The 19,005-nt window shown below is 31.5% G+C and overlaps 1 protein-coding gene across 1 annotated transcript in view; it reads right to left on the bottom strand.

The window, feature by feature from the left end:
* Nucleotides 1-2,739: 2,739 nt before the first annotated feature.
* The window catches only part of LOC129220702 (ecto-NOX disulfide-thiol exchanger 2-like), a 39,133-nt gene continuing 22,867 nt past the window's right edge, over nucleotides 2,740-19,005 (bottom strand). The window contains 2 exon segments of the mRNA XM_054855131.1: nucleotides 2,740-2,789; nucleotides 7,984-8,072. The gene's annotated coding sequence lies outside the window, so the exon portion shown is untranslated.

Here is a 19,005-nt window from a genome sequence, read left to right on the forward strand (position 1 = left end):
TTACTGCAGTAACTGGAAAATTTTGAAAATGTGGAAAAGTTTCAACTTTTTCGTTCATAAAATCTTTTTTGATTTATGTGTAAATATTTTAAATATTTTCTAACAAGAATTGATAGTTGAGACAATATTAAATTTTTGACTTACTTTTTCTAGTTTACAGTACATATGCAATATAGTAACAAGTCTCATATGGGTCATTCTCCAGAAAAGGTAACTTTTGAACGCAAATTTTTTTCAATTTCGAAATGTTTTGTTTTCATTTTTTTTTCATTCTTACATGAAAATTTACTAGAAGCAACCACAAACAATGGCCCACCTAAGTTCCCATTACTTTACTCATAAATAATAAAATTTTTTGAAAATATCTTGTTCACGGAAAAGAAAAAAACTTTGAATGTTTAAAAATAGAGGCAAATTTAATATCAAAGTAGTAATTTTGTTAATTGTGCAAACAATGAGCTATTTTAATGATTACTAAGAATCTAATACAGTTGGATCTCTGTTTAACGACGCTCTATTTAACGACGTTCTCTATTTAACGACGGCTGTTCAAGGTCCCAGATGGTCCACTGTAGTGTTAAAAGCATTCTATTTAAGGATGTTTTTTACTTACGGACGATTTTTTGTGGTCCCTTGAAAGTTGTTAAACAGAGAGCCAACTGTATTAAGCTCTCTAAAATAAAATATGGCTTAATTAATAGTTATTTTTTTTTAGTTCAAATGTGTGTTAAAAAATACACTTGGTTTTTAAAACAAAATCTATATCTTGTTTTTCGACAAAAATCTCACAACTTGTTTATGGCTGAAAATAAAGAAGTGGGCTTCCTTGTATCATGGAAAATAAAATTTGATGTCATTACTGCCATGCGTTAATCAGGAATGGCATTTTGTGTTTAGTAACGGAGGTGAGAATTTATTGTGTGAGATGACTCCTTATTCTACAAAAACGAACTAAAAAACATTAAAAAAATAAATATAGTTATATAGTTAATATTTGAGACACTTGTGAAAGTAATAATAAATAAAAAAGTATATATAATGAAACAAGTTATTTAGCAACATAAACTGTCACACAAGGTGTGACAAGCCACAGAAGTGAAAATTCACATGTTGTGAACCAAAAATACACTAAAATAAAAAATATTATTAAAAAATTGTTGGCAGGTTTAAATAGATTATTTTTGACAAAATTAAAAACAGGGTGGCGACAGGAACTGGAAAAAAAAGTTCCCTGACTTTTCCCTGATTAAGTTCACCAAATTTCCCTGATTTATGTTACCAATGATAATGCTTTTCTTTCTTTGCCCTACTTGAAAAGCATTGCATATTAAATAAAATGCAGTGTTTAAAACGGTTTAAACTGTTGATTATAAATATATTTTGAAAAGATGCGTCTTTTTTTTTTGGTAAAAATTGTACATTAAATTATCGACAAGATGTTGCTGCAAGAATAACAAGTGATAGTTAAAGTATGGAAATAATGTAGTTTTACTTACATAAATAATACTGCCATGTGTAGGTAAACGGCAGTATCTGCAGAAATTAGTTTTCGAGGTATTTGAAGAAATGTGTGGTGGATTCAATACTAACAATAGGAAAATGCTGAAATAAGACGTCTTTTTTTCACGCCTCTTTTTCGCGGAAATCAAATTAGCGAGTATGTACAGTAAGGATAACGTACAATAGATGACAAAAAAAAAAAAAAAAAGTGCAGTTTTTGCCCTTTACCTGCACATTACAAAATCAACATATTTATGTAAAACAAATTAAAATCTTTCAACAACCAGTCATATTGAGCTATTCTCTAATCAAGAACTTAGGTTTTAATGAATGAATACAGCATTTTAACTATTAAAAAATAATAAAAATATTTACTTATGTACACAACTTAATTTCAAATGATTTCATTAGTTATCAGAAAAAAATCTTAGATTACTTTAGTAACAAACATTGAAACGCAAAACCAATCATTAATTTCAAAATGTATATGATTTTGAAACAAAAGTTTTTAAGTCTGAAAAAAAAGAAAGGGAGCAGTCGGCATGACAGCTTCTTCTTTGCCTGTAGGGTTGTTTATTTTACATTGCATGCAATGCGTGAAGGAAAATTCAAGCTAGGTAAAATAAACAACTTTATAGACACAGAAGCAATCTTATCTTCTTAATTAACAGAAGCTCATCCTAATTGAATACCTTGACCTTGAGGAAAAAATATACACAAATATGAGGTACTGTATAATCGCACCGCATTAATTTTATTTTTAAAAACAAATAATTGGCAGAAAATTCGTAGGGAATCAAAGTACTTCATTTTTCAAGGGAAATTTTTTTTTTTCTTCATTTGATGAATTTTCCCTGAATTTTTGTTATTTTTTTAAAAATTGATATTTCCCTGAGTGATAAAGCTCCCTGACTTTTCCCTGATCTCCCTGATTTGTCGCCACCCTGTAAAAAACATTGTTAAATGAATTGTTCCTTAAAGTTTTTACTGTAAGAGGCGTGTGACAAAAAAGTTAACACTTTTTGAAGAATGACCCATATGCGATACTATGCTCCAAAAACTAAACTCAGTGGGTGCAAGGTACACTGTGCCTATCTCTGTTTACAAGACCAAGAGCTCTGGAGTGCAAGGCAGATTATTTGTTTCACACTTTTATTTCATTGTATTGGTATTTGCTGTTATGGGATTTTACTGAATTGTACAAAACACATATAATGCAAATAATATAAAGAATCTTACCAATAAAATAAGTTGATAAGCCCTGAGAAATCAAGATTTTGATTGAGTAACTGAAAGAAATATTTAAATAATTATAAAGGTAGTTTTACAAACAGTTCATCTGATTAATTAAGAAAAAAACTAAATTCTCTTAAATTGCTTTACACATTCAAAAAAGTTGGATATTCAAATGAAATTACTCTAATTCAAAGATGGTCTTAAAGATATCTTCATATTTTTAAGTCAAAACAAAGCACATTGATTCCTTCTGCATTTAAAATAAGGGCAAAATGTTTTTGCACAAGTATACAATAAAATTTGCATAACATGCAAAATTAATTATTGGTTTCAACTTCACATTAAAGTAAAACACTTTCATAAAAAAAATCAAGAATTGAAAAAATAAATTTAAAAATGCAATAAAGAAGTTAGTTTGAATAGTAGAATGCTGGTGGTCGAGGCGGGTAGTTATAGATATGTTACTTGATTGAAATTAGGATCTATTTTAAATCATGGTGAGCAAGAAAAATTCCAAATCATCAATGGTTTTTGGACAACTAAATAAAATACATTATAATGAGACCAAAACCATGTTTTATTGTTTCCAATTATTAATTTCTATAACCTACTCAAATTTTGGGATCGATGAAACTAATGGCGAACTAATTTAAATACCGATTTAAATTGGGTTTTTTTCATAAAAACTAATTGAACACTTAAAAAAAAAAAAAGATCTCTCGGTAATAGAGTTATCCCAAATGGCTTCAAATGCTCTGTTCATAACCAGTCAGACAATGTGAATACGGAAGAGCATGAGGAAAGAACTTAAAAAGGATACCCAGCTTGGTTTTCTTATGTATGGCCCCTTAGATAATCTAATTTATTTATTTATAATCTGAGAATACATAAATACATAAAGCCCCAAATTGTTCCTACTTTCAAATATTTTTTCCTTGAATAATTGGATAATCCAAACTAATGTTTAGTCTCCTCAAATTTTCCAGTCACCTAAAATTTAAATTATGATTTTAATTAGAATTATTTAATGTAGTTTTTGGTTCAATCAGAATCTGATCAGCAAAATCCATAAGAAAAAAAAACTTTTTTAAAAAACAACAAAACCTTAAGTTTTAAAATAAGAGTTTAAGAAAAGAAATTGATTGACTACAAACTGTGAAGAGCTTTGTTGAATTGAACTAACTTTAGAAATGAACTTTTTCATTCCATAAATGAAGAAGATTTTGTCCATGAAGTAAACTTAACTAAGCAAAGTGAAACAACCAGTTATCACACAATTATTTTAGCGATTCAAAGTTGAAATTAATGAAGCAAAAGTGTATGGCACTTAGTTACATTGACAAAAATTTTATTTACTAATTTATTTTTTAATTTCCATTTTCAAGGTGTTAGTAGAAAAGTTGAAAAAGATGTTATTGGTAACAAGAAAGCAGAGATAAGTTTCTTTTTATTACTATTCCTTTAATAGATTCCCGAATCCCGTATAACTGGCTCAAATGAGACCAAGGGTAACCGGGATAAAAGAAATATTATAGGGGAAAGTAAACTATTATATGCATTTTTAAAAAATGTGTTATAGCATTGATTGCCTCAAACAACTAAAAGCAGTTTCTTAAGTGAATTTCTAAAAAGCTGTTGAAAACCATTAGGAAGAATGTATAAAAAATTCACTCATGGTTTTACTGCTTGGGGGGCGGGGGGGGGGGGGGGAGTAGTTCGACGGCTTTATGCATAATTTGGGCATTTTATAAAAGCATTACATTAATGAATGAAGCTGATGTCTATTGTTCCATACAGCAAAGTATCATTTCTAATGCATTGGACAGGGTCTAGATTGTCATCCGTTTTAGAGTCATAGCCATCATGAACCACATCAGCAACCCCTTGATTATTACAAATCAGTTGAGAAGAGAGTTTTACATAGTTTATCTAACATAAGCTCTAGTCACCTATCTTTATTTTGAAGGTTTTTTTTTTTTGTAATTATAGTACATAATAAAGAACTTTTTTTTACAACTTGATTTTTGATTTTCATACTTAAAAATTAATTACACCTGGTTAAAGCAGAGATCCGGTTAATCATAAGCCAGTCGATAAAAAAAACCTAAAATTCATTTCTGATTAATTAAAATTTTCACAATCAAGAATTACAAATTTATTACAGAAGACTATCATAATGCACACCTTGGGGGCAGAGGTTTTGCATTAGATACATCAGCCGACAAAAATCAAATATAATATTCAGCCTCCATCAATTTTGCACATGTTTTAACTGCAGTGAATATTAAAGCTTAAATTATGCAATTTAATCCTTATTCACAAACAAATATGTTTCATAATCAAAAGGAAGTGTATTATCCTGCACTTTCACTTTCTTCAAGGTTTGCATAACAGCTGCATTTTCACGAACACTCTTGAACTTTCTTTTCACTGTGAAAACTAATTTTCATTTAAAAGTTTTCAATTAGAATTAAATTATGAATAACTATTTCAAACTATAATTTGCCAAATTGGTTATGTTTGCAAGGTAGAATTGAAGCTTTTTATAGCTGCAAAACTTATTGTTTACATCTGAAAAGTTGTGCAGCTTATATAGGGAATTGCATTTTATAGGTTACCATTTTAAAGTACCCCGGGTATAGGTGATTTTTTTTTTGGCGTTCATTCTACTTGGCAATTTTTTTTTTTTTGAAAAGGAATGATTATGATGAAATTATTTACTGTATGGCAACATTTTAACTTTTCAAAAGAAATCTAGCAACACATGTACCAGGCTTAACAACCATTTCATTTATCAAAATAAAAAAAATGTGTTTGTAGCGAGTGATAAACTTCTTTCTAGAAAAATTTGCAGGAAGTTTAGGAAAATTTTTGTTTGGATTTGATACAAGAATTTTCCTAACAGAAAACTCAAAAAATAAGTAAATTTTAATATTAACAAAAGAATTATAGTACTTTTAGTTACAGGGGGTAAAACGGGTATAGCTAAAATTTATATAATAATTATCCAAGTTATAAACATTGAATTCATGAAGATTGAATAAACAGGAAGTACCTTTGCGAGAGGTACTGTTTACGTTTGAAAATTTAATTTCTAAAAAAGGCTATAAATAAGTACTCTGAATATATCAGTTCTATTTATTAATTTAATTATTATAACATATGCCAATTTGTTGTTTAAGGTATTAAATTTTTTGATCATTATAATAGTTCATTATTAAGGGTTAGTAATTTACACCAGGTTAATTATTATATAAGGTTCATTGATACATATTATATGACATAGTATGTATTGATAGCTAATATATTATTGTCTTTTTTTATATCATTTTCAAACCAACATGTCCAGAACATAACCTAAATGCAACCTCACACCAATCATTACAGAATTCTAATGTCCCATAGCTAAGTTGTATTGAAACAAATAATTTTCCTGCCACACCTCTTTTTTTTTGAAACAGCTAAGACAAGCAATCATTAACACCCTTTCGCCACAGCTATATTCTATCACTTGGGAGGCTATGAACAATTTACAAAAAAAAAAAAAAAAAGAGTGCAAGCAAAAATGGGAAAGTTTTAACTACAGAGAAGGTGGCTGCAAGATTGTACTCGGAACAAGCACGATAAAAAAAAAAAAAAAGATAAAACACCAATGGAGTAAAAAGTGCGACTCTGTGGTTCTCCTAGTTGTTAAACCAAGCCAATGGCGACTGGGTTGTTGTTAAACTTGTGGAAGAATTCTATTCAAATTCACGGGTTTAATTACTAAAATCTCAGCTGAAAGTGAACATCCTGAGAAAGTTTGCTAGAAAACCATTTTCCAGATCACCCTATATGTTCCTTGAAAAAGATGACATTACTGATAAGCAGGCATCACAAACTTTAAAAATACTATGTGAAATTAACCAAAATTCAATTTTTTTCAGCTTTTTCTGCACATTGCAATGTTTTGTTTTAGCCTAGTTATTTTTTTTGTTATAAACGTGTACTATGCAGCTCTTTGTTGGAAATGCATAATGCAGTTGTATTTCAAGTTCATTAACAACCTCACCACCACAAGGAGGTGGCTGCATTTCGAGTTTCATCTGCCCTTCCCATCTACTCAGCCAAGTTATTTACGTATTTTCGATTACTATATGACTTTAAACACATTATGTGTACTAGATATGTGACATATCTACTTTTGAGTACAGGTTTGAAGTTGAATTTTGAGTCAGTTTTAGCACTGATGATTACAAGTATAATGTTTGTCTTATAAATGTGCTCTAAATACCAATTTACCTACTCTTTAACCAGTTTCATTACCTTGAGCAGCCGGAGTGTGAAATGGCTACTATGTCAATTTGTAGAACTTGTTATTGGTCACATTGTTCATGGCAGTGAGTGACAGTTAAAATATAAAGATGTTGAATCAGAGAAAGGCATAAGAGGCAAAAGATCAGGTAGACGCAAGAGTAGGAAGAGCAACTTTATACTTACGATCATAATACCAAAACTGAATCATTAGTACAACTTCATACCCTGGTCAAACTTTGAAATTCGTTTAAAATCATGCAGTAAGTGTAAATGTAAGTCTTGTAATGACTATCCTTTTTGGTTGTGTGGATGGGAAGGGCAGAGTGAAGCATGAACAGCAACCACATCCTTGTGGTGGGTTCTCGATTTTTGATGCATTAAATAAATACATTTGCATTTCCAACAAAGAGATGCACAGTGCACATTTATTGAGGAAAAAAATACACTGGATCATAAAAGGAGAAATATTGCTATATAAGAAAAATGGTTTTAAAAAAAATCGATTTTTGGTTAATTTCCCGAAAATGTACGGTTTATTCGCGTAGTAAAAACTGTAAAGGAATATAGTTAATCATAAAAATATGTGACTGAAAAGAGTGTCAAAAGGAAGCATTTAAGTGGTTTTAGAATAAAAATTTCAAATATTTGTATTTTCATAAACATTTTTGGAAATTGTCATTTTTTGGCCTTTTTTTTCTAATCTTTAAACTTGTTTCCTGGTAGCTAAACCTTAATATTTTTCAAATATAATACTAGAAATGAATTTCTTGGGAGCAAATACAGTGCATCCGAAATTTGCAAGTCAAAGTAAGAAAAAAAAAAGACATACCCTACCTTCAGAAGAAAAAATATTTGCAGCCAAAAGAATTAAGAAAAACAAAATTTCATAATAATTTCGACTTACCTTTAAAAAAACACCAATGCATTTATAAATGGCTTTAAAGCATTTACCTTAATTCTCAATCGAAGTGCTACTATGCTGTATTACACCATGAGGACTTTCCTTTTTCTTAACTGCTGGCATCATGGCCTAAGTAAAGCTATTGAATGAAGAATTTTGTAACAAAGTTAGTGATGCAGTATTTGAAATGAACATTTTAATGATAAATAGTACCTTCATAATATCCATTTTATATTGTTGCAAATATATTTAAAAAATTGATCAAGCTAATCCAGTCAAACCTAGTTTACACTGCACCCGAAAGTCTACCATTTTTTGAAATTCATAAATTTGTGGCATATAATGTTGATGTTCAGCGAATTTTGATTTCACCAGTGCTTTAGTGTGGAATTCTGGCTTTTTACAACACTATGCTGCTTAGATACAATCAAACCTTTCTTTTATGACTGAAAAAAAATCCAGCATCTTAAATACTTGAAAAATATTGGAAAGGATCATTGTCGGAGTTTCTGACAAGCAATAAAAGATTTTTACTACAAGTCCAAGCATGCCATCTACTTTAAGAACTAACAGTGGGTAATAGTACGGAAGTCCTAAAAGTGACAGGTTTTAAGAATCTTTGACATGAGGAATAATAGTAAGTAATGTTTCCCAAGACCAAAAAGGGGCTATTCTTTTTTTAATTTTATGATATACTACATGAGTGGATTGTGATGCAAATCTAACTGCTCGTGGTGCACCATGGTAACTCTTGAGTGGCTAAAAGATCTACAATTTCGCATGTCTAAGAGCAGTAATACTCTCCGATTTTAGAGCTGCTCTGATGCTTGTAGCTGATAACCGCCACTTGATACATTACATACTGGATTCAGGGGTGCCCACCACCCCTAAGAGCAAGGGCGCATTCCCCCCCCCCTTAAAAGGAAAATATGCATTAAAACAACCTTTCAACAGAATTTCAATGGCGCAGTTTGCGCCATGACCTCCCCCCCCCCAGGTGGGCATCCCTGCTGGATTATCATCATCACCTCTGGAATCTAGCGACTCAAAAAATCTTATAGTCCTGCAGTGGATTCTTGCTCACAGTGAAATACCTGGTAATGAGATTACAGATTACACGGCCAAAAGGGTGCTCTAGTCACGGAGTATTCCTCGACCAATGTCTTTTTGAGAGTGGTTGTAATGTAATATGTAAATGACGATTAATGCTGAATTAAGTGTGTGCAAACTAAACCAAATTTTATACCTTGCACTTCCAGCTTTGAAATTGTTCATAAAAACATTGAAAATGTTGCCAATAGATAGCACCACATTGTCCTGCTGCTGGCAGTTTGCTTAATGTAACGATTAACGTAGAAAAGGTATGTCAGTCGCATCCAAAAACATCAGTTTCAATGTTTTTTTCTAACATAAAACAATTTTTTTCATGTTTGCAAATTTCTATTTTGCTTCTGATTTCTTAAATGTTACTATATAAAAACATTTCATAATGATTAATTTATTTCAATCATCGAAATCAGCAGTAAAAATGACTTTTTAAATCAAGTCGGCCAGAAAATATACTTCGACATAGTTCTAAATGTTTCAATCACCTTATCCATTATTGTTTGATATTTAAATGTCGACCTATGTCGTTTCTACGTCAATCAATATTTTTGTGCCAGTTGGGCCAGAGTTCGACATTTGCTCAAAATTTTAATATTGAGGAGAAGAATCCGCTTCCCTCGCTCTGGGTAACCAACGAATGTCTCCTCCCAAGGTAAGAAAATTATATTTACAATAAAATATCCCTCTATTGCGGACGAATTTTTTTGTCCGCAATAGAGAGGTGTCAGCAGGACAGGGGTTTAATAATATTATTTGCATTGGAACTGGGGAATTAAAAATTGTCTGCATAAGAGGGGTGTCCGCCTTTGAGGGGTGTCTGTTAGGAGGGGTTTTATTGTATATAATTTTGTTAATTAAAAATATTTCTTTCATTTGCATTTCATTCCAGCTTTCTTTACTACTAATTATGCTTATAAGTTGTTCAATGCGGCACTTATGGCAGGTGAAGCGCATATATTAATTTTTTTTTTTTGAGAATATATTTCGACATGGCCCTTACTCCCGAAAATACGGTATATCATTTGTTAGAGTAACTTTGTTGTTCACATAAATTTTAGCCAGGTTTTTGACAGAAATTTATGTTTTTGTCAATGTTAAAAACAGTATCAAAAAAGATTTTTTTTAACATGACTGTAAAGACTGTGGTTAAAACCACCAACTGTCAAACACTTGCCAACCTGGATGAGTGTATGAGGGAGGCTGTTTTAAACGATTCATCGGAAAATATTGTGCGCTAGTCCTAAAACAATGCCCTGGATACCAAAGAGGTTGGTGACAGGGTGAGAAAGAACAAAATTCCTGGCTTGGATATTTCAAAAAGGCTGTTTATTAGTTCTTTGTAGCAAAACCATGTTTTACTTTTAAGCTTTTTTTTTTATCAAGTTCATTATCTCTAAGGCTTATAAATCCATCTCTAACAGGTTCCTGATTTTTTAAAAAAATCAAAAAAGTCGGATTTTTCTGATTTAAATCAGACTTTTTTTATTTTTTAAAAGTCTTCAAAAATTTGTAGTTATTAATTACTTTACACCTATAAACATAATACATTTCATACAATAGATGAATTCATTCAGCTTACTTTTAAAACTAAGATAAGTTCTCTAACTATTCACTAGATTTTTAAGATTTATAAATATGTTATTTTACTTAGATAAGAAGTGATTTTATTCTTTGCTTAAAAATAAAGTTTCCATTATCAAGTATGCTTTAGTGAAAAAGAATATGCTGAGCAATTACTTTTCTTAACTAGTGTGTGTGTAACTTAGTGATTGTGTTTTAGAAAAACTGCAACTTTTTATTTGGTACTATACTGAATTGAACTGTAATTTCGTAGTAAAAGCAATATTGCAAGAGTGAAATCTGTTTCACACACAGAAAGAGGGATCCATGTAGTTTTGCCTTTTGAATTTAAGAATATTTTATGCAGTGTAGGGAAATTTAAAGCAAAACATTCTAAAAGTGCAAAATTAATTTATACAAATAAAATGAACCGATTCAAATCAATTCTTTTTTTAAAAAATCAATGAACCCTAATTTCAAGTAGTCAAAAAATATTTTGTGCCGCTTGGCAAGTGTTGTTAACACTTCAAGACCTTTTTATTAATTTCATTTTGAGTAGCTAGGGAAATTCCACCACAGCAAAACACTTTCATCTTCTGACTTTAATGCAAATAATTTTTTAACTATTAAAAAAGTACTTTAGGATATAAATAAAGCACCTCGAATTGATCCTGGAACTTTTAGAGACTCAGGTTTTCAAGATTCTACTGTACAACTAAATGAAATTGCAAATGGCAGTTCGGTCTAAGAATATTTTCTTCCACAGCTTACCTTTTTATTTTCATAAAAAAAATAGTCCTGGAAAAAGTTGACTGCTGATGATAAAAAAATGGCTATAGAAACAGAAGTCTCTACCAGCCGCTGACCACTTACTAAAAATTTGAATTTTCAGGTCATGGCATCGTCTAAATAGACGAAGTAATTTTCTGACACAAACACAATCTAGTTCACCTAGTGAAAAAGTTCCTAAAATAGTTAAGATTTGTTCAGTTTCATTATTCTCCAGTGTTTTCCCATTTGGTCGAAAAATTTCTCGTGGTTTTGACTGACAAGCTTATCTTGATGTGTTTGACAGTTCGGGCCAGTTAGAGCCTCACCTTATTCCCCAACCCCTCTTAAAGAAAAAAGAAATTTCTCCTTTTGCCTGCTTTTATGAAACTTAAATTTTTAAAAAAGGTTTCACTACTGGCTAGAGCGAAATTACCGGCAGCATTTCTAAACTTACATTTTTCAGATTTCTTCAATATTTTTCTCCTTTCTTTTCAATTTAAAGCACATAAAACTTTAAATAGAGACAAAGAAGTTTTAAAGATTGAGAAAGCTGAAAAAAAAATTATAATATATATATATATATCTGTGTGTGTGTGTATATCTAATTTGAATTCTGACATTTTGAATTCGAATTATGTTTTTCGCAATCACGAATTGCGGCAGGACCCTACTCATTGGAGGCTATTGTTTCTAGAAACGGCTCATGTCCTACCAAGCCTGCTCCTCCTCCTCGGCGGTTACGTGCGTATGTGTGTAAGGATTTGTTTGTGTGTATGCAGGACATGGACGCCACTGCCTAGGAGGAGGAGATTCCGGTGGACAGTGCTGCTAGTGAAGGCTAGGACCAGAGGAGCGGAACCGTCCTATGCTGGACGGCGGTGCTGCAGAGGCCCCTGGTCCATTCTGAAAAAGGAACCGGACATCAAGGATGGTCAAATGAAAGCAATAAGCAATCGTGATCGCTCAAAAAAAGATAAATATATGATGAATTAACTAGTACTCGGTTTGAATAAAAAGGATTTTGCAGATATTTCATTATTTTTTCAAACAGATAAGCAAGTGTAAGATGATTCAATTCTGAATGGGCAGGCAAAGGGTAGCAATTGAAACTTTTTCATTTTAGCTATCTATTGCACCGTTAGCTTTATTGCACAAACGTACTTGTTTGGTTTCAGCTAAAAGTAAAGTGTGATAAAACTTTCTAACATCTAAGATTCCACTATTGTAAGTATTGAATTCAAAATGAGTTTCACAGGGTTCATACCCTTCAGAGAAAAATTAATTCAAGCACTTTTCAATGTAAAACAATTTTTTTTTCAAGGCAATATCATAAATTTGTACTAAAAATATTGTGTGCAGATTGCATTTACTGCAAACACACATAGAAAAAAGGCAATAATGCAAAAAAATATAGAAAAACAAAATTGCTTTTTCTACAACAAGAGACACTGATGAAAATCGACTCTGTCGAAAGTTTTTCTGAAAATACTTGAAAAGTTCGGTCATTAAGAGAAGCAGATGCCAAGAGGTTTAATTTTGAAATCACCACATTCAAAGAAGTATATTTTCTAGAATCAGCAAATTAATATTTAAAAAAGTCAAAAAAACCTGTGACCCTCTTCCTCTAATCAACTCTAATTTGAATTCTGAAACTTTGAATTCAAATTATGTTTTTCGCAATCACGAGTTGCGACAAGACCCTACTCATTAGAGTTATTGTTTCTAGAAATGGCTCCCCCCTCCCCAAGCATGTCCCTCCTCCTGGGTGGTTATGTGTGTATAGTTGTGTGTGTGCAGGCTTAAGTGCGTGCACATAGGCCTGTGTATGTGTGTAAAGGCGCTCACGTGTTGGCGAGTGTGTATGAGCATCCATGTGTAGGATATGGACGCTACCACCCAGCAGAAGTGGATTCCGGGGGACAGTGGTCAGGACGAGAGCAGCCGTGCCGCCGCCGCGCCATTGGGCGGTGGTGCTGCTGGTCCAAGCTGAAAAATAATCCCAACGTCAAGGACTGTCAAATGAGAACAATAAGCAATCGTGATCGCTCAAAAAAAAACCTCTTTCATGAGTGCTTTTAACTTTTATGGGAAAAGAAACCAAATTACCCAGGTTCAATGGCAGGGGGAGAGGAGTTTTTTAAGTCGCCCCCCCCCCTCCCCCTTCTGGTTTCAAAATTTATCTATATATATAAAAATGGATGTATGTTTGTGGGAGTGTGGGTATATGTGTATGTTCCTTATACAAATCCACAGTTTTCTTCGGATTTCTTCCAAATTTGGCACAAAGGTAAATTGTTGCTCAGGAATTCCTATAGGCGGGTTTTTGAAAATTTAAAAAGACCCAAAGAGGTTCAATTTCATATTTTTTGTCATAAAATTGCTCTTTTCTGCACGAACGAATTTTTATATAGTTATGATTTTAGTCTAAATGAAAAACCCGTAAAAACTACTCTAGATGAAGTTTCTTCAAAGATTAACTTTAATCGTTAAATTTGTGAACATTGGTTCAAAGCAAATGCAAACTGTTATCAACATATAACCACCAGGAGCTATTTTAAAAGCAATCAACACAAAACGTATCCTAAACGACAGCCGGCAGTGCAGTTTAGCGATGAGCATTAAGCATGTTTGGCGAGAAAGCGGTAGATATAAGAAATGATGCTGTGCATCGTTTCTTGAACTGCAACCAACGAAGCCAAGGGGTCCATTGATACTACTCATGGTTCTACTTAATTTGAATGCTACCGTTAAATTATAATTCTTAAACATTGTGTAATTATGAAATCCACAACAGTAAGGGTTGCGTGTAATTTTTTTATAAGTGTTTTTCCCATTAATAGCAGAGAAAATACAAACATGAGTAAGGAAATAATATTGCATTCAATATTGACGTACAGTCTTCGACTGTTTCAGCATTAGACTACTTTTATTAAACCACATCTATTTCATCCTTGCAGCAGAAATTTAATTTAATGTTCTATGATCCTTATGAAACCAATTTGCAATATATAAATTTTCTTTATGCTATTCCTTGATTAACGCCAAATCTTTAAGTTATTCGGTTCAACTATAACCGATAACCTATTTTGATTTAATAGAAGTCGCTCAGGCTGTCAAAAAACAAGGGTAAAAGTACTAATCTATCTATCTATATAAAAATGGATGTGTGTGTGTTCCTTATACAAATCCACATTCGTCGGATTTCTTCCAAATTTAGCAGAAAGGTAAATTGTTAATCAAGAATTCATATAGGCGGGTTTTTTGAATTTTAAAAAGACCCAAGGTGATCTAAATTCATATTTTGCGTCTCAAAATTGCTCTTTTATACACTAACATATTTGTGTATAGTTATGAATTTAGTCTAAATGAAAAGCTCGTAAAAACTCCCCAAGATGAAGTTTCTTCAAAGATTAACTACTATCGTTAAATTTAGAAACTGATTCCAAGCTAATAAAAATGGTTTGCAACTTATAACCACCAGGAAATATTTTAAATGCAATCAAAACTAAAGGTATTCTCAAAGTTGGTTGTTAATGCGTATTCGTGATTAGCGTATAACATGTTTGGCAAGAAAACCAAACGAAATCGAAATGCTGCTGTTTAGCGTTTTCTGAGTAGCTTCCGGCAAAGCCGGAATGAATTGTGATCTCCGACGGTTCTATTTACTTTGCATGCTTTCTTTTGGTATTTCCGTTGTGGTAATGGTAAAACGAAATTATAGATCAGTATTTCCCACATGAGCAGCCCAGAAAATGCCAAAATCAGCTTGGTATCAATAATTTATTCATTATCCATGTACAAGCTTCAACAATTTAATGTTGGGTGATCCTTAAAACCAATACGCATATGTTCTTTATACTATTCCATGAGTTACGTCGGATCTCTACCTAATTCGGTTCAACTAAGTTTAATCGCTGAAGGCTAACAAAGAACAAGGGTATAAAATACTAATTTCTCAAATAAATTGCAAAATAACCATATTTGTGCGTAGGAATTTGTAGCGTATCTGGAATTTGTTTTTCAAGGGGGAGGGGGGATGGTCATGTTTCTTACATGCACATAAACTACCATACTAGGATTGCCAGAGCGTGCTAAAATTAAAGATTGTGTACTTTTTTACCCGCAAAACCACACGGAAATATAATTTGGCGGAATTCATACAGCTTGGGAGGGTTGGAGTTTTAAGTTTGGAAAAAATGCAAATAAATACTAATTTAAATGTAAACTTTTTTAAAATGCAAAAAATTGCTATAATGCAAAAAATTGCTAATATATGAATGGAAAATTATCACTGTAATAGAGGGATAAGGTGAAACACTTTGTATCTCACGTGTAACCACAATGGACGATTAAGTGCTATAAATGTATTTGAGATATAACTATTTTCGATATAGATATGTAACTTTTTTTTTGCGATATAGATAGCTTTATGTTACTTGCTCAATGTTGGTTTCACTCACAAATGAAATTCTTCTTGCTGGGAGGGGGACTAAGAACAATATTTAGGAGAAAGTTTTGAATTAAATTAATGAATTAGAAAAAATTGAATCATTTAAGTTTAAATTTTTAGACTACGTTTCGAAACGCGAAATACATTTTGTTTGCTTTTAAGCTGTGGACAAGGACAACAAAATATGCAACAAGATTCTGTAAAATAAAACAAAAGATTTGTCTATTATACAGTTGTAAGTACAAACAAGACGATTTTTTTTTTTTTAATTTTCCGGCCTGCAAATAATTAAAAAACAAAATCTAACACGTATAGTGACCAAAATGCGCACGCTTACTTCTTTCTCTATAACGCAGTTTAATTGATGGTTTTTAAATATTGCGTTCAATAAGTTCACGTGCACCCATTTCCATTTTTAATGTTTTACATAACTTAAAATGATGACTAATGTAGTCAGTAGACTCATTCCCACCTCTCACAACGACGGTGTCTCTATAAATTAAAATTTTGATGTTCTCTAAAGAATACTCTGTCTAAAGCAACAAACTTGAATACGTGCTCTCTCTACCTGCATCAGTGTGAGATATCATGTATAACATTTACGGCAAGTATAACGTTTTAAAATTTTGAACTAGAACTTAAATGTAGACAAATTTCAAATTGTTACAAGACATTAATATTATTGTCTAACTGTCATTTTTACCTACGAAAATAGAAATTTGATGTCAATATAAGAAAATAAAATGTAGCTGACGTGCGTCTTTTTAGGCATGTTACACTTATCCAATTTTACTCTATGGCATGGCACTAAATAACCTCAGAAAGAGCGATCAGACACATTTTGTAAAGTTTTTTTATATCAAGAAAACTTTTTCTGCGAAATGTGCTTGACTTAAAACATACAAAATAACCTACCACTTGATACCTTCATTCGAAAAACACCGCTAAAAAATCCGAAAAACAGAGTGTTATCGTCTATTAACAACACTGACTGAATTGTTTTATTTTCTGTATGGTGGACTGTCCTTTTAGCTTTTGGACATTGAGGATGATTTTAAATTAATCTGAAAATATTATGACTGTATCCAAGAAGACTATTTTGTATATATTTGTGCCTGATAATAGGTATTGACTTTTTTTTTAGGTAAGCTCACTACACTTTCTAAGGAAAAAATCAATGATTTATTTCCGAATAAAATGTACGTGAAAAGTGCTGTTGCATTTTTTAAAGTCTTGCAGAAAACAAAACCTACAAAGGCAGCACAACGCTTTTCTTTCGAAGCATCACGTAAAAGGTTGTCCTACAAGATGTGCAAAAGACAGTCCAACAGATATGTTGCATTAAAAAGCACCCGGGCAATGCCGGGTAGTAAGCTAGTTTCCAATATTAATACAGTGGTTTATTACAATATAAGGGCGGTCAGGACAAAAACACCACCCAGAAAGTAATTTCAGGTTGCTCTATTAAGTTCTAAAATATTAGAGGTTCGCAAATCAGTCATAAGTATAAGTATGCAAATTAATTATTCGCCATATGTATGTATGCAGGGTTGGGTTTTTTGCCGGGACAGTGGAAAAAACCATGGCAAAAATGGAAAAAATGGCAAAAACCTAAGTGCAAATAAAGTAGCATTATATTGTTATTTAAGAAATAGTGACAATATAATATAAATAATGAACTTTAATATTTTAATTATGTCTCACCATGTTATTTCTAATTTATAAGGTGAAAAATAAATAAAAAAGAAATCTTGGGTTTGCAAAACTTAAGATTTTAAATGTTTGCTAAAACAATTTTTTCAGAATGAGCTAATTCCTTCAATGCTAAAACAAAGAATGTTTACTTAAGCTTAGTAAATTAATAAAAAGATTGAATTCTAATTTTATATATGTATATAAACATACATATGTTTAATTAATCACTTTTTTTCATCCCACTAAGATTTTTAAGCTATTTAATTAATAACAGAATATTTACTTGAATATAGAAAAATATTAACTTTTCCTCACTAAAGAAACAATGCATTTACATGCAGTACAATACCTAAAGATTTCTGCACACTAGTCGCAACTCTTCAAATGTGTCCTGCAAGTTCTGGCTGCAATAGAGAGATATTTCTCAAATTTTCCTTTTATACAATCAAAAATACGAAACCGTTTGTCAGTTGCTTCTCTCACAAAACTAGTTTATTGCTATGCCATGCTTAAACAACAAATAGGTTTTGATGAAGATGGTATAGACTATGATGATTTAAGTGATATTTCAATCTAAAGAAATGTGTATTTTGCTTTTTAATTACTTGTATTTCTTTTATTTTATAGTTGTATCCTGATTAAGTATACTTTATATAGATATTTAGGTATTCTGTAAAAAATGCTATAATAAACAAGCTAATTATATTTTCAAAGTTAATTATTTGTCTTAGATGTCACAAACTGAAATTTTATGTTAATGTTTAAAAATTTAGAAGTAAAAATGCTCCATAACTTTAAAAGTAAGTTAAACCTTAAATTTTTTTTTAAAAAACTATAGAAATAATTGAATTAAAATTTTATCAAAATCTTTTCATGCATTTACTTTTATATAAAAGGAAAAAAACTGTACGTAAGTTGTTAACACAAAATCTATTTTTGCCACTTTGGAAAAAACTGGCAAAAACCTATTTTTGCCAGGCGGTAAAAACCGTGGTTTTTTCCGCCCCCGGCAAAAACTTGCCAACCCTGTATGTATGTATTATTTGTTCAACCAATAAGGCATTTCAAATGTCCAAGTAAATTTTTAAATTAGTAAATAAGAAAAGTTTATGAAAGTCCACAGTCCAGTCTCCACACCTCAAAATATGCAAAAGCTGCTTAAGAAGTGATAAATACCATAGATACACCCATTGGATTGCTAAGCCTGGCTATCAAATTAAGCCGGAGTGGATACGCTTATTCGGCATTCCAAGCATTTTATATTATGATATGAATTTGCCCATTTTCGTAACTTTTTATTGCTGATCCACTCTTATTAGTCATAGTGTGATGTTTTATAGCCTTCCGCCATTAATGGACTATTCAACACAAGAAGAATTTTTAAATTCGAACCAGCAGTTCCTGAGATTAGCACTTTCAAACAAACTCTACTGCTTTATATTATTAATACAGTAGAAGATCGTTATAACGCCGACCTGTATAACGCAAT

This window comes from Uloborus diversus, chromosome 4 (assembly GCF_026930045.1).
Source record: "Uloborus diversus isolate 005 chromosome 4, Udiv.v.3.1, whole genome shotgun sequence".
Taxonomy (NCBI): Eukaryota; Metazoa; Arthropoda; class Arachnida; order Araneae; family Uloboridae; genus Uloborus; species Uloborus diversus.